The following is a 16,430-nucleotide window of genomic DNA, read 5'->3' on the forward strand; positions in this document are numbered from 1 at the left end:
TACCTATTGCATCAAGCAAAACAAAATGGCATCTTTTTCGTTTTCTGAAAAGCCTTGCTGATGCATTGTGGGACACATATATAGCTATAATTTTGCGAGAAGGGGGCATCCCCATCTCTGTCAAAGATTTTAACAATAACTGAACAGAATAACATGAGACCCCCTCCCGGAAATGTCATTAGCATCTCAGCCTCTCTGCTGTAGAGAGTAATGTAAATGATCAAATGCCCATTCACGTTAAGATATCTGGTTGAAACTAAACGAAAAATTAAAACCAGGATTATAGAACATCACAGCTGCCTGCGCAACCAAGTAGAGATGCCCCATTGGTTAAACATTTAATTGAGAAAAACCATGATTACAACAAATTCCAATGGACGGTTATCTGTCAAGTGAAAAGGAACAGACAAAACAACCAGAGAAAAGCAACTGATTTGACTACAACAAAAACAAATGTATTTAACAACAAAATAATACGTAAGGTTTAAATGAGAAAATAGAGTTGCACAAAATCAGAAAGAGCAATAATAAGTTCAAGCAGATATCATCATTACCTAGTAAATTGCTAATTAGCAAAAATAAATAATTTGAATTCCACTCTGACTATTATTTAAGCAATAAGCCCAGAACAGGGGTGCGGGGGGCATTACCACTTCAGGTAACGCCCTGGGGCCCATAGTTACAGGGCCAAGCGAAGTGAGGGTCCTAATAAAGGCCCTGTGGCATTACCTGAAGTGGTAATGCCCCCCCCTGAGAGGGGCTTATTGCTATTAGTACCCTGGCTCATAAGACCGGACTACTAAAAGCATTTTTCTTTCTGTTTTGAAACGCTCTGGCGTTTCAGAAAAGAAAAGAAAAAGTAAAACAAAATGGCCGCCAGGGAAAGGAAACCAAAGTCCGTTTTCCCTTTCCAGGGCGGCCATTGAAAAAAAAGTAAAAAAAACAAAATGGCCACATGGAAAGGGAGAAGAGGCTACACATAGTCACTGCTCACTTTCCATGGCGGCCATTCGAAAAAAGGAAACAAAAATAATGGCCGCCATGGAAAGCAGAGAAGGGACTCTGTGTAGTCCCTTCTTCATTTCCATGGCAGCCTGTAGCAGGACGGGAGCGTACACGCTGGCGACGGAAGTGTTTCCAGCGCGTTTGCTCCTGGAAAGCAGGTAAGAGTGTGGGGCTGGGAAGGGAAATGTGGAGAAGGGGTAGTGGAAGGTACACAGTACATTGTGGTGAGGTGTTCACGGGTGTCATAGTAAATATCTGAAGTGATTGGCGTCAATAACCTCCTTAGAGAGTTATACATATATATTTGTATTTGTATATTAAGATTGATTTAATTCTATTTTTATCAAGAAAAATGTTTAAAATATTGTGATTACTAAATGGTACATTTCATGTAGCTGCAACAAAGAACATTTGGGATACAGATGCTTTAAGTGTTTACATATACACATTTATCAGGGTGTATTTCATTGGTAGCTGTAAGAATTAATAGAGTAACAACCTGGGGGCTTTTTTTCTGTAGTAAATCAATGTTGTCATAGGCCAGGTGGTCTCAGAAGACATAATACTATCCCTGAATGCCAAAAAAGCATTTGATCTAATCCGATGGGACTACATGTCCCTGGTTCTTGAGAAATGTGTCATTGAGGGACATTTTTGCAGACATGTTTATACTGTTTTACCAAACTCCTAAAGCCTCAGTGGTCAGTAACGGTCATACTTTTGCTACATTCCCGTCTTTTACGGGTGTGCTCGAGGGGTACCCATTGTCCCCACTGTTATATGCGCTGGCTATCAAACTTCTAGCCATATGAATGAGAGCAGATGATACAACTGGGGGCATCATCAGGGCCGGAACAGAGGACTTCATATCCTTATACGTAGATGAGGTTGTGCTTCATATCAGTAATTGCCTATTGAACCTCCCACATATATGTGACATAGTTTGCAAATATGGCCTTGTTGCATGGTATCAAATCAATTACGACAAATCAGAGGTAATGCCACTGGGGACAAACATACCATGGGATCTTGGTGTGAATACCCCCTGCAAGCTACAACTGTGAACAATTAAAAATGTAGGAGGCAATATGAGCGCCAACTTTGAAGATCTGGTTCCAGACAATTACCCCCCATATTAGTCAACATTAAAAATTACTTGACCAGATGGAATATCCTTCCTCTGTCCATATTGAGCAGGGTAAATGAATATGCTACCTAAATTAGTTTATCTCTCCCAGATGAGGCCAATTTCGATGCTATGAGAAACTAAGAGAGGGACCCGGGAAAAACTGAAGAGCGCCCCGCAAACCTGATTGCTAAGGAAACAATGCCCATGAAAAAAGAGAGGAGGGCTCCAAAAAAAGATGCAGGTGCAGATTAGTTAGTACAGTTAAATCACAATTCAATTAAACCACTTGAATGATTCTCAAGCTAAATGTATCAAACGTTTCTTGTTTAACATCAAAATGTGTTCTTTTTTATTAAAAAAAGAGAAGCCGGAGCATACACCAATAGATTGCTCCTGTAGCGGTACAACCACTTATTATAAATCAAAATCTCTGATATCCATGCCTACATACAAAACATGATTCAGGATCTAGAAAAACATATTGGGGGGTTTATTTGGAGACACAAAAAGGCCAGACTCAATAGCAGAATACTATAGGCAATCAACCAAGATGGGGGGCTTGCTCTCCCCTCCTAGAAAGCTTACTTCTTGGCAGCAAAAGCACTTTGGGTTAAAAGATGGCTTAATGATGACGACATATCTGGTTGGCGTATGGCAGAAATGGCCCTATTGCAACCCTTCTCTCCCCAAGAAATTATGACCTTACCCCAATCAAAAATTCTGTTAAAAAAGAAATCCTATCTTAAGGCCCACAATAGTACCCTGCCACCAAATGCTTAAACTCCCTGGGAATTATATATATTGCATACCACCATGGCTTAGGCTGAGAGCTCTACTAGAAACCCCGCACAGGTGGGCAAATGAGGTTTTATACGGGAGGAAGACTGGCACTATGTGTGAATAATGGATCTCTATGAGGAACTTACCCTTGTAACATTTGAAGAGGTCAGGAGAGTATAGGGCCTTGCCCCAACTGAGTGGCTGGTGCATAGGGCACTGATCTACCTGATTGACTCTACTCCCCTCGGGAGGATAGCTCAGCGGTGGCAAAATGCTGGCCTTGGAAGCAGGACGACACGGAGCAACACAGGTTCGATCCCCGGGTCCGCTCTTAGAAACCATTGGGTATTAAGCGTGTTACAAATAACCTATCATATCATATATCATACTATCACAGAAGACACTCATACATTAGAGCAATCGAGCTGTGAGTCCGAACTAGTCCAAGCCATCACTAACTTTTCCCATAATTAAGGATTTCTATTTATTAATAATGCCAAACTATCTTGGGAGGAATTTAGCAACCAAGTGGTCGGAGGACTTGGAGATGCAACTCGATAGTGGGGATATATAGTCTTCTTTTCACTTATCAACTGGCTATCATGTGACCTTAGCAACAGGGAAACTCAATTTAAGTTGATTCAACAATTTTATTACACCCCAGTTAAGCTCTTTGATAAAACTTTATAATAGACCAATGTGTTGGAGGGGGATGTGGACTTTGCAGGTCAATGGGACATCTGTATTGGTCTCGCCCTAAGGCCCAGCAGTTTTGGGGGTGGTGTTCTCAAGGATATCACACATCCAGGGCTCCATTCCAATTCTTACACCGATGTCCATGCTATTTGGGATGGAGATACAAGAATGGCATTACGAAGACCCTGGTTGGAAACTACTACGCATCATGTTGTTTGCAGCCCGTAAAGGTATCCTGATCAAATGGAAGTCAATAGATCCTACAAAGGGAATTATGAGAGGGTCTAGTGTCACAGATGTGCTCCATAGAGCAACAGGCCCATGTGATCCATCATGGGTCGCCTATGTGAACCATCATGGGCCCCCAGATCTGATCGGCTGTTGGAATTGTTTGAACAATTATATCTAGACCTAATATTAACCACTCCCACATTAATACTTTGAAGTATCGACAGTTTATGTACATCTTATTGCTGATCATTGAATGGAACACAGAGTCAAATGGAGTGAATAGGTTTGTTTATTCACCTTTTATGCGCACCAGACCCGTGGGTAACAGGGCGCAGCAATAAGAAAATGCATGGCTTACAGGGTTACAAAATATACAGGAACAAAATTTTACACTAAGTCACAAAAGTAGAAGATTAAATTACAAATAGTCTTACAGGCAGTGGCACAAGGTTCACTGGGAATTATGGGCTCATAGGAATATATTGAGGTAGATAAGGGCACAGCCTAGAGGAAGGCAGACTAGGGGTCAGTAGAGATGATATATTTCATAGCATTTTTCCTGAAGTATAAGTAGGGTTGGTCTGCTCTCAGATGTTGTGGCAGTAGGTTCCACATTTCCACATTTTGGCAGCCTTCACTGGGAAACTATTACCACCAATCGTAGTAAGCCTGAACCTAGGTACTGCCAGGCAATTGGCATTGCCAGCTCTAGTTGGTCTGAGAGCGATTCTTCTACAAAGTTTATCTATGAGGTAGCTAGGGGCAGCGTTATTTAGGGCTTTGTGTGTCAGTGAGATCATTTTTAGCTGTATTTTGTTATTAGTGGAGAGCCATTTATGATGACGTCTGATGGAGGAGATATGAGTTCTTTTATTTATGCCAAGTGCTGCTCTCAAGGCGTTATTTTGTAGTGTTTGTAGCCTGCGGATGGTGATTTTGTTGGCACCACTGTATAGGGCATTACAGTAGTCGATTGTGGAGAGTATTAAGGCTCTGGCTAGGATCATGCAACTGTCGTTGGAGAGGAATGGCTTGCCAGCTCTTATCAACTTGCAGGTGTAGGACGTGGTGGAGGCCAAGGATTTTACCTGTTTGTGAAAGGACATGGTGGAATCAAGGTAGAAACCAAGGGTTTTTACTTCCTTGGAGACTTTGATGATATTCCTGTCTCTATTGAATGAGGAAAATTCCTGGCCTAGTTTTTTGATGTTGGGATGTGTGCCCGTGATTATCAGCTCAGTCTTATCATCATTCAGGCATAGGCCATGAGTGGCCATCCAAGCCTGGATGATAAGATATACCCTGTTCACCAACTCTGTGTCCTTACTGTGAAACCCAGAAAGCGGGAGGAGAATCTGTGTATCATCTACATAGTTAGTGTAGGTGATACCCAGACAGTCCAGATCATCAAACAAGGGCTTGGTGAAGATGTTGCATAGAGTAGGCGAGACACCAGAACCTTGAGGAACACCACATATGATGGGGATGGGGTCTGCAGCTGCCGATGGAGATAATACTCGCATGGTTCTCTCGCTCAGGAACGACTCAATCCATCTGATGGCCTCAGAAGAGAAGTGGGCAGCAGAATGCAGGTGTCTGCAGAGGACTTTATGGTCCACAAGATCAAATGCTTCTGAGAGATCAAGTAGGAACAAAAGTGCTGTCTTCCCTTTGACTCTCAGCTCGTCTATTTGGTATTTTAGGTCAATTAAGACAGTTTCCCTCCCGTTTAGTGGGCGGAAGCCAGATTGTCTGTCTGCTAGGAGTCTATGCACTTCAAGGTGTTTTTGAATCTGGATATAAGCAGCTTTATCCAGAATTTTAAGTAAGAATGGTACCGTGGTAAATGGACGGTAGTTGAGGGGGATGAGAAGGTCTAATGTGTGTTTCTTGAAGAGTGGGAGCACCCAAGAATGTTTTAGGTTGGCAGGGATGGTGCCTGAAGCAAAGGAGGCGTTAATCAGTTTGGAGATGGAAGGAGATAAGTCTCTGGCCGCATCTTTTATAAGTTGTGCTGGGAAAATGTTGCCTTTAGGGTTTGAGCGAGATAATTATTTTTTCTACTTCCAGGGTAGACATTTTCGTGAAGTGAAATATATTATTATTGTATTCCGTAGGTGGATCACTGAACGACAGGATATTAGGCGAGTGCTGTAGATTCAAGGTATCTTTTTTTTGCTGTATTTTATTTTGGAGCATGTTCATTTTGTTAGATAATGCCTCTTGGATGTCTGACCACCAGGACTTATCCTTGGTACAGATATATGGTGTGGCTATTGGTGACTCTAGTTCCTTTTGTATGGAAAAGAGTTCCTTCATATTAGAGCTGAATTTGGCTATACGTTCGTTCTAAGAATTACGTTTTGCCAAGCAGACTTCATTCTTGTAATGCGAGGAGAGAGAGGTTAATTTGGCTTTATTCTTGTTGGAGGGGCATAGTCTCCAATTGGTTTCACTTTTTCTTTTCAGGAGGCGTAGGTCTCTGAGTTGTGGCGTGAACCATTTATTTAGGTGGGCTTTGGGTTTGCTAGATCTAAGTTTAAGAGGGGCTATTTTGTCCAGGGTATGAGCATGATATTGTTGAATTCATGGACTTGAATACTAGGATCTACTTTTTCTGGCAGTGCATTTAGAAAGGGTAGGATAGCAGGGATTACTTTCTCTACTGTGATGCTTTTTTTGCTTCTGGTTAAACATGGTGGCACTAGTATAGGGGCCGTGGGAGTGGGCCTGGTGGTGGATAAGTTAAAGGACACCAATGAGCGGTCTGTCCAAGGTAGAGGCATGATGGATGAGATAGTGGCTGTGCAATTATACTCTGCTATCCAATCCAATGTTTTCCCCTTCAAGTGGATGGGTTTGTTAACTTTTTGAGACAACCTAGTACATTGATGGTGTTAGCTATATCCGTGGCGTTTTTGTCCATCGGGTCATTAAAGCCTAAATTGAGGTCCCCTAGTAGGAGTAGTTGAGAGGATGGTTTGAGGTTGTTGGTGAGTATACTATGTAGATCTTCTTCGACGATACCAAGAGGACCCGGAGGTCTGTATATTAGATGAATGGTGAATGATTGTGATTTGTTTATCTGAAATTTGGCAGATAGAGATTCACAGGATTGTGACGATTGAGTGGGAGCTAGTCTAAGGGAGAGGCACATTTTAGATATAATGGCGATGCCACCTCCTCGTGCGCCATCTCGGTCTTGTCTAGATATTGTATAACCGTCTGGGATGGCTAGCATAAGCGATGGTCCTGCCGCGTTATGTAGCCATGTCTCAGTAATCGCAAGGAAATCCAAATTACCTTCTATGATTAGGTCAGCTATATCAAGGGCGTGGGCGACAAGCAATCTCGCATTGAGAAGTGCTCCTTTAAGGAGGAGGGCCTCAGTGACAGCTTTGTCCTGGCTAGGCTTAGCTATGTTAGAATTATTAGGCTTGAAGTTATGAATATTGGTTTGGGGGGCATTTATATTAGAAATAGGTTGTGGCGCTGGCGAGTTAGAATGGCATGGTCTCGTAGTTTGCTGATAGTTTATTTTCAGGTTAGTGGGTGGTAGAGATTTTCTCAGTGGTTAATGTAGTTTGGCAAGTCTGGCACGGAGTCTATAGTTTCTACCAGATGTGGCACAAGGTAGAGAGGCATGGGTTAGGGACCCTGATACACTGAGTATTTAGATTGGAGGGGGGTGGTGGGATTATTCATAGCCGTTATGGTCATGGTAGGTGGGCCAGGAAATAGGATGGGTCCTGGCGGGAGCTCAGTAAGGCAAATTTGGCTTCTAATACCAGAGTCTAGGGTGGCCGCAATTATGCAGGAAAAATTGTTAGTCTTAACATCTTTCACGGTTAAGCAACAGGAGTAGGGCGATGCACGTAGAGGCACCTGGGCTAGAAAACAGCTCAGTAATACAGAATGAGGCAATACATGAGGAGCACCTGGGCCAGATCACAACTCAGTAACAAGGTATACGGCAATACATGCGGGCACCTGGGCCAGATCACAACTCAGTAACAAGGTATAAGGCAATACATGAGGGCACCTGGGCAGGATCACAACTCAGTGACAAAATCTAAGGCAATACATGAGGGCACTTGGGCCAGATCACAACTCAGCAGCAGAGAATAAGGCAGTACATGAGGGCACCCGGGCCAGATCACAACTCAGTGACAAAATATAAGGCAATACATGAGGGCACCTGGGCCAGATCACAACTCAGCAGCAGAGAATAAGGCAGTACATGAGGGCACCTGGGCCAGATCACAACTCAGTATCAGAAAATAAGGCAGTACATGAGGGCACCTGGCCAGATCACAACTCAGCAGCAGAGAATAAGGCAGTATATGTGGGCACCTGGGCCAGATCACAACTCAGCAGCAGAAAAAGGCAGTGTGTGTGGGGCAGTAGGATATGAAAGTTGAACCAGTGTAGTGTGTGTGTCAGGGTATAGTGTGTAACACATACGTGTGTAGTATACAGGATCAAGTACACGTGCAAAGATTAAGGCATATGATGGTTCAGCAATTGTGTAAACAAACAGTGTATCTGCTCGGTTAATCGGTAAGCACGATTATGGTACAAAGCATTATTGAATGGGCACCTATGGCTCAAACGGGCTTGAAATAGTCTGAAGGTGCCACAGTTCAGTATTCAACGTATACTTGTGGTCGGGAAAGATAGTTGGCTCACAGTAGTCTTGCACGACAAGAGCATAAACAAAATGGTTGGATTGGGATGCCACTAAGGCAAGAGTCAGCGGCTGGTAGTTAAAAGTTACCTTAGTACTGCACAGAAGATGTAGCAGCTCGTGCAGGAGTCTGGCAGACGGCATGATGGCTGGTGACAGAAGCAGCCTTGTTTCCTGGGCCTTGCTGAGGTGGGCCGGCTTACGCCTGCCGGCGCCGGTAGGCTGTGATGTAGGCACCAGTATCCAATCCAAAGCCTGGCAGCAGGCCTTAGGCTTGGTTGGGTGGAGGTGCTAGGCAAGCAAATCTAGGTTGGCCATATTTAAAGGTGCACTCCTCGTGGTGCTCAATGGTGGATTCAGCGTGCAGGCAGCGAATTAAGAATTTAGATGCATTTTTCCATTAAAAATAGAAGTAGATGTGCTAGAAACACGCACTTCAGTAATTGGGAGTGCTTCAATTAATTTTCGAATGGCTGTTGAAATTAGGTGCAGAATAGCAGTCTGCTTACCAATAATATTCTGTAGAAGGGCTCTTTCCTCCTGGACTGAACACTGCTCCTGCAGTGCCCAGATGGAGCTCCTGCTCCACCGTAGGTAATAGAACAGTGAGATACTATATTCTGTATCAATTGTGGGTATTGTCATGATGCCCGCTCCCGGGGAGCCGGTTGAAACCCTGCGTCCCCGAAAGCGGACATCCAGTCCCCAAGGAAGGACCCAGCAACCCCATATAGGGGCCCTTTGGACAGTGTCCTGGCGCCTATCGCTCACCTGACTCCCACGGAGGCGCTGGCCTGGTTCGCGCTGCTGTGACCTCTTCTAAGGTGATGCGCAGGGTTCGGAAGACGGACTGGACCAGGCCCCCAAATCTGGCTTGTCTGGCTCGCAGAAGTATCCTTCTGCAGGCGAAAATAGGGGATTAACTGTCTGCGGGGTAATGCAATCAGCCGCCACTTTCCCCTCTCACCCTCCTCGAAACCCTTCTGTGATTCCTCGTAGCGTCTCACCTTAGGGTCTGGAAGGACGAGCTCTCCATCCTGCTTCTGATGCAGGGGCGCGTTGCTATCCAGTTACTTCACTGGATTTTCGGATTGGTGAGAACCAAACTTGCTTGGCTTCCAGGTAAGTTTTTTGATAAGAGGTTCCCCTTGTGTCCATGCATTAATGTACTAATGCTAGTGTCTTTTTCCCCATAGGGGCCGGGGTACGGAATGCCGGGGAACAGGCACCGACCCGAGATGAGAGGTGAAATCCTTGTAGAAATCAGGTAAGTCTTTAATGAGTTTTTTTTTGGTAATGTCTTTTCATTTGCTCATTAACGCTGATGTCTCTTTTTCCCCTTAGGGGCCGGGGTCCGGAAATGCCAGGATGCGGCACCGACCCGAAATGAAGAGGGAATGAATCAACAGGTAAGTCTTAACATGGATATTTAGCTTTCCTTATTCCCTTCTCTCTATCACCCTTTGTTCTGGTCTTTTTTTCCCTAGGCGCTGGGGCGTGACTGCGAATCCGGATGATCGCTGCTGAACATGGAGGCGCCCAGTAAAGGTGAGTGGAATGCGGCGCTGCAGCGATCGACGCGATGAGCTTTTAAAAAAAGTCTTCCTTTTCAAGATTGTCGGCGAGATGTCTCCGGGATGTGGATTTAGCAGGTAAGGACTTTTCCTTCTTCTGTTCTCTTCTTCTCTTCCTTTGCAGGTGATCCAGGATGCTGGCAGGCGTGGCAGAAGTCAGGATGCAGGAGCAGACACAGTGAGCGTCCAGCTGCTAGATGCAGAACAACGCGAAGCACATGTGGCTGTTCGGGTGGGGTTTAAATAGCCTTGGAAGAAGTTCCAGGTATGTATCCTTCCTCCAATCAGGTATGTATCCTTCCCCGACCACGCCCGGATGATGAATTAGTCCCACAGGTAAAGTAGTTCCTTTCAGACCTCAACGAGGCCGGGATCCTGCAGCATGGTCTGCATCAGGTAAGTGCACCCAAGCACATCCATAATGAGCCTGGCACCTAAGGCGCCAGGACTGATGTCTTTTATGAGCCTGGCGCCATAGGCGCCAGGACACTGTCCAAAGGGCCCCTATATGGGGTTGCTGGGTCCTTCCTTGGGGACTGGATGTCCGCTTTCGGGGACGCAGGGTTTGAACCGGCTCCCAGGGAGCGGGCATCATGACAGGTATACAATCCTGCAGTGTGTGACATATGACCTGATGCCCTGGATTAAGAGTACAGAGGATAATATGATTCTTATTTTGGTACTTGTCCGCAAAGCTCAATGACTAACTTACCTGTGTAGAACTTCCCCAGGCAATGTTTTGATACGATTTATTTTCTGTTCTGTTTCTTCACTAGGTGTTGGGGTGGAGGGCGAGTTTCACTGAAGGGATACAGAAAACTGAGCATCAATACTCTGCTATCTGAAAATGCAGTGTTTTTGCAGTATCCCATGTGTAATTTGGGTTTCAATAACAATATTTTAATTCATTTAATAGAACACATTCCACAGGCACTAAAAATAGTCAATGCCATAACGTAAAAAAAAAGAAAACTTAGAGGGAGGTGTAAATCATGCATAAGAAAACAATTGTGTTTCACAGAATGCATACAAAAGCTTGCTGCTATTGATTTGACCATGAATACTTTGTTGCCTTGCGACCCCACCTCTACCTTCTTCCATTCCTTACCGTATATTGCAAGTAACAGAATAAATCTTCTCGAACGGCACATACAGAGAAAATAAAATAAACACAGCACTTTGACTATCAAAGCGATAGTCAGCAGAGCAGGTCCACAATACACAGTACATCAATTCAGGAGATACGTGGTAATGGTGATGGAAAAATTATTTAGCAACTTTACTATGATCCCAGTTTAATGCTGGGAATCTTAGGCAGCAAGTGTGGTGCTCGGGCGAGAATCAGGCTTTTAGAAGAGTGAAGATTTTGTTAATACAGAACATTTCGAAAATACCTCTATGGAGAAATTGGCTTTTCAATGTCTAAATGAGCATCTTCTCGCTACAGTTGGATTCATATTGTAGATGAACAAACAGTACATTTATCACATCACCCACATTCATTATTGACAAATGGATATTATTGATCATGTATAGTCTTATCCCTATTGATGTAGGATTGTTAAAATCTGAAAATTGTATCTTTATCCTTTTTATTGGTTTTTATTATACACTCACGAAATGTGTAAGGTATATTTTTATATTGAAGCTCTTCTAAAAATCTAAAGTCATTTTAACATGATTTTATAACATTATGCATGATTTGTAACTCTGTTACTTGTTTCATAACTTTTGATGTGTACTAGTGTCATAATGTTATTTTGTTAACTATTAACACTTTAATTTAAAAAGAAATGCACCAAAAAAAATGTATACGTTGTTATAACTGTCTGCCAATGTCACATTACGATGAGGTAATGCAAATATGTTTCACCCATTTTAGAAGCCTTAACTAAAATTTCACACATGCTGCTTCTTCATACTCCTCAGCCTGGGAAGATGACTTTGTTTTAGAGTGATATCCATTTCAGGTCAATGGTGACTAACGATTTCTGGTAGTTGAAGAAAGTTTGCTTTACTGTTTAACTATTAAATGTTCTTTTTGGGAGTGGGAAAACATACATTCCAAGATGTCCCTTCGGAGATAGTCATTGAGTTCCATTATATTCTTCGCATTTTAGGGTTTGTTGTCCTGACTATGTAATGGGAAAATAAAACAACTCCCAGAATACAATAAAACATACAATAATGGATGAGATTGGACTTGGTATTTATGTAAAACTGACTCTGAAGTGGGGAGAAATGTGTTGACTTTATTTTGTTGTTACTTAAAAAGGGATCTTGTGAATTCATGTATGAGAGAAAAAAAGTCTTATGATTTAGAGTGTGTCTAACAATAAGGTTTCGAAAAAATTATATATTTTGATTAAAACAACCCATGAAGGGTTTTTCTACTTTTCCTAAAGTTGTAATGTTTTATATCAAATAACTGATCTATGAATTGTGAAACCCTGTGAACTGAATCAAAAAAGTAAAACACAACTGTTTGGTAACTCAACAGTTAAGCGGTGGCTACACACCCACTTCAACCCTCGCGTACCTTAGTAACTTAAAACCCTGATAAAAGAAACTATATCCTCAGTTAAACTCAGAACTGCAAGCAGTGAGAATCCAATTAAAGCTCACGTGCCTGCGACACTAATACGTTTTGGGATTGTATTCCCTTGTGAGTGCACTAAGGGTTGGCAGGTAGTAAGTAATACATGCCTTTTCTTTCGAGTCCGTGATGGACACCACATGAGGGAAAGTTGAAATGCAATTACTGTACAGCTCAGTCACATGTTCTAATAGTGTCACATTCAGAGCCCAACACTGAATTTGCTAAGGATTCACAGAGGGTGAGTGTCCGAGGATTTTGGAAGTTTACTCAATTGAAGTCAAAGGAAATAAACAAAATTAGCAAGGAATGAATGCCCATTAGGATTCATGGGAGGGTGAACCTTTTTGCAATGTGGGCGATTGCCTCCAAATGAAGTTTCACTGCCAGAAACTCCTCAGCAGGAGAAGAACACTTTCACAGCACAGTATAAAACAAGCTTTTGTGTAGGCACAGGAAAGGTATTTGCCAGGCACTACAGTAGTGGTAGTAACTGGCCATTGATGGTAGCAGCTGCAAAATGGTGCAAGTTCATGGGCATATAATATCAGTGCCTGACAAATGCCTAATACTTATACAGAAGCCAAAATTGTTGACTTTGTCAATGCTTGTTTTTAACAGGACTTCAGTGAAGGACATGCATGGTGCTTATAAATCGAGTACCTGAAGACGGACCTGGTTAAGAAATTTGATTACACCAGTTGCGCCTTTACAACTCCAATTAAGTTGTTCATTTTCAGAAGACTTGGAGATCAGAGAGAGAGAGATAAATAGCTAGAGATAGCTAGACAGAAACAGAGATAGACAGATAAAAATTGAGAGATAGATATAGAAAGTTAGAGCTAGAGACAGCTAAATAATGATAGATACATAGAGATAGTTATATAGATAGAGAGGGAGATAGATATTAATAGATTGATAATTACAGGGTAATTCATAGAAATGTGCACAAAAGTGGCGCACGTGGCTGGCACACAGTGTCCCCGTGCGATACACTGCGCCAGCCGCGTGCGATAAAATCCTTTTCATCGCACAGCGTATTCATGGATTTTAGCCTCCAAAACCAGCCGTGGCGCAGAGTGGCACAGTGACCCTGCAGCAGCGCCAGTTACGCCCCCAAGAACGCCCTCGCGCAAGGAAAAGCCTTCAAAATTCCAAAATCGACGCAAAGGGCTGCGCTAACCCTGGACCAGTTCACAGGGCTGCCAAACAGCAAACGCCAAGCGGGGAACGTGTATTTCAGTGGTTCTCGGGAAGTTTCACACGCGATTGTCCTGGGTACGTGTACATCAGGGGTGCGCGGGAAGTAACACACGCGATTCCATCAGGGCACGTGTATTCCAGGGGTGCGCGGGAAGTATCACAAGCAAAAACAGCAGGGTACGTGCATTTCAGGGGTGCGCGGGAAGTATCACACGTGATTTCATCAGGGTACGTGTATTCCAGGGGTGCGCAGGAAGTATCACACGCAAAAGCAGCAGGGTTCGTGTATTCCAGGGGTGCGCGGGAAGTATCACACGCAAAAGCAGCATGGTACGTGCATTTCAGGGGTGCGCGGGAAGTATCACATGCAAAAGCAGCACGGTACGTGCATTTCAGGGGTGCGCGGGAAGTATCACACGCAAAAGCAGCAGGGTACGTGTATTCCAGGGGTGCGCGGGAAGTATCACACGCAAAAGCAGCAGGGTAGGTGTATTTCAGGGGTGCGCGGGAAGTATCACACGTGATTCCATCAGGGTACGTGTATTCCAGGGGTGCGCGGGGAGCACTACACGTGAATTGCCCGTGTGGGTCCTCCCAGGTGTTCCCTCTACACCCTCCACGGCCGCTGCAGGCAGCCCACACCACAGGGGACTACCCTGCACATGTCCCGCAGGCAGCCAATCCACCATGCCCATGCCCCCCAGCCAACCCAATTGTCACCTTGCACTACTGCCCACCAAAGCATGTCCCCCTGCACTCCCACCCCCCAGCAGTCAGGGGCACCCTCCACCAGGCCCCAACTCATGTCCAACTCATGTCTCCCAGCACCCACAACCCCCAGCAGTCAGGGGCACCCTCCACCAGGCCCCCACTCATGTCCAACTCATGTCTCCCAGCACCCCCACCCCCCGGCAGTGCAGGGCACCCTCCACCAGGCCCCCACTCATGTCCAACTCATGTCTCCCAGCACCCACAACCCCCAGCAGTCAGGGGCACCCTTCACCAGGACCCCACTCATGTCCAACTCATGTCTCCCAGCACCCCCACCCCCCAGCAGTGCAGGGCACCCTCCACCAGGCCCCCACTCATGTCCCCCTGCACCCCTATCCACCAGCAGCCAGGGGCACCCTCCACCAGGCCCCCACTCATGTCCCCCTGCACCCCCACCCCCCAACATCCAGGGACACCCTCCATCAGGCCCCCACTCATGTCCCCCTGCACTCCCACCCCCCAGCAGTGCAGGGCACCCTCCACCAGGCCCCCACTCATGTCCCCCTGCACCCCCACCCCCCAGCACTGTGGTGCACCCTCCACCAGGCCCCCACTCATGTCCAACTCATGTCTCCCATCACCCCCACCCCCCAGCAGTGCAGGGCACCCTCCACCAGGCCCCCACTCATGTCCAACTCATGTCTCCCTGCACCCCCACCCCCCAGTATCAAGGGGCACCCTCCACCAGGCCCCCACTCATATCCCCCTGCACCCACACCCCCCAGCAGTCAGGGGCACCCTCCACCAGGCCCCCACACATGTCCAAATCATGTCTCCCAGCACCCCCACCCACCAGCATCCAGGGGCACCCTCCACCAGGACCCCACTCATGTCCTCCTGCACCCCCACCCCCCAGCAGTGCAGGGCACCCTCCACCAGGCCCCCACTCATGTCCCCCTGCACTCCGACCCCTCAGCAGTGCAGGGCACCCTCCACCAGGCCCCCACTCATGTCCCCCTGCACCCCTACCCCCTAGCATCCAGGGGCACCCTCCACCAGGCCCCCACTCATGTCCAACTCATGTCTCCCAGCACCCCCACCCCCCAGCAGTGCAGGACACCCTCCACCAGGCCCCCACTCATGTCCAACTCATGTATCCCAGCACCCCCACCCCCCAGCAGTGCTGGGCACTCTCCACCTGGCCCCCACTCATGTCCAACTCATGTCTCCCAGCACCCCCACCCCCCAGCAGTGCAGGGCACCCTCCACCAGGCCCCCACTCATGTCCCCCTGCACCCCCACCCCCCAGCATCCAGGGGCACCCTCCACCAGGACCCCACTCATGTCCCCCTGCACTCCCACCCCACAGCAGTGCAGGGCACCCTCCACCAGGCTCCCACTCATGTCCCCCTGCACCCCAACCCCCAGCACTGTGGTGCACCCTCCACCAGGCCCCCACCCATGTCCAACCCATGTCTCCCAGCACCCACAGCCCCCAGCAGTGCAGGGCACCCTCCACCAGGCCCCCACTCATGTCCAACTCATGTCTCCCAGCACCCCCACCCCCCAGCAGTGCAGGGCACCCTCCACCAGGCCCCCACTCATGTCCCCCTGCACCCCCACCCCCCAGCAGCCAGGGGCACCCTCCATCAGGCCCCCACTCATGTCCCCCTGCACCCCCACCCCCCACCAGTCAGGGGCACCCTCCACCAGGCCCCCAATCATGTCCTCCTGCACCCCCACCCACCAGCAGCCAGGGGCACCCTCCACCAGGCCTCCACTCATGTCCCCCTGCACCCCCACCCCCCAGCATCCAGG

General features: G+C 46.5%; 1 protein-coding gene and 1 long non-coding RNA gene across 8 annotated transcripts in view; one reads left to right on the forward strand and one right to left on the reverse strand.

Annotated features, from left to right (window-relative positions):
- The window catches only part of LOC138526483 (uncharacterized), a 612,646-nt gene that overhangs the window by 450,997 nt on the left and 145,219 nt on the right, over nucleotides 1-16,430 (reverse strand). For all 5 annotated transcript variants that reach the window (XR_011283579.1, XR_011283577.1, XR_011283576.1 and 2 more), the window contains exon 2: nucleotides 10,815-10,903. This is a non-coding gene — a long non-coding RNA (uncharacterized lncRNA). The remainder of the gene's footprint in view (nucleotides 1-10,814; nucleotides 10,904-16,430) is intronic.
- The window catches only part of IL1RAPL1 (interleukin 1 receptor accessory protein like 1), a 2,334,001-nt gene that overhangs the window by 155,872 nt on the left and 2,161,699 nt on the right, over nucleotides 1-16,430 (forward strand). The window lies entirely within an intron of this gene.

This window comes from Ambystoma mexicanum, chromosome 7p (genome assembly GCF_040938575.1).
Source record: "Ambystoma mexicanum isolate Mex_15411 chromosome 7p, UKY_AmexF1_1, whole genome shotgun sequence".
Classification (NCBI taxonomy): Eukaryota; Metazoa; Chordata; class Amphibia; order Caudata; family Ambystomatidae; genus Ambystoma; species Ambystoma mexicanum.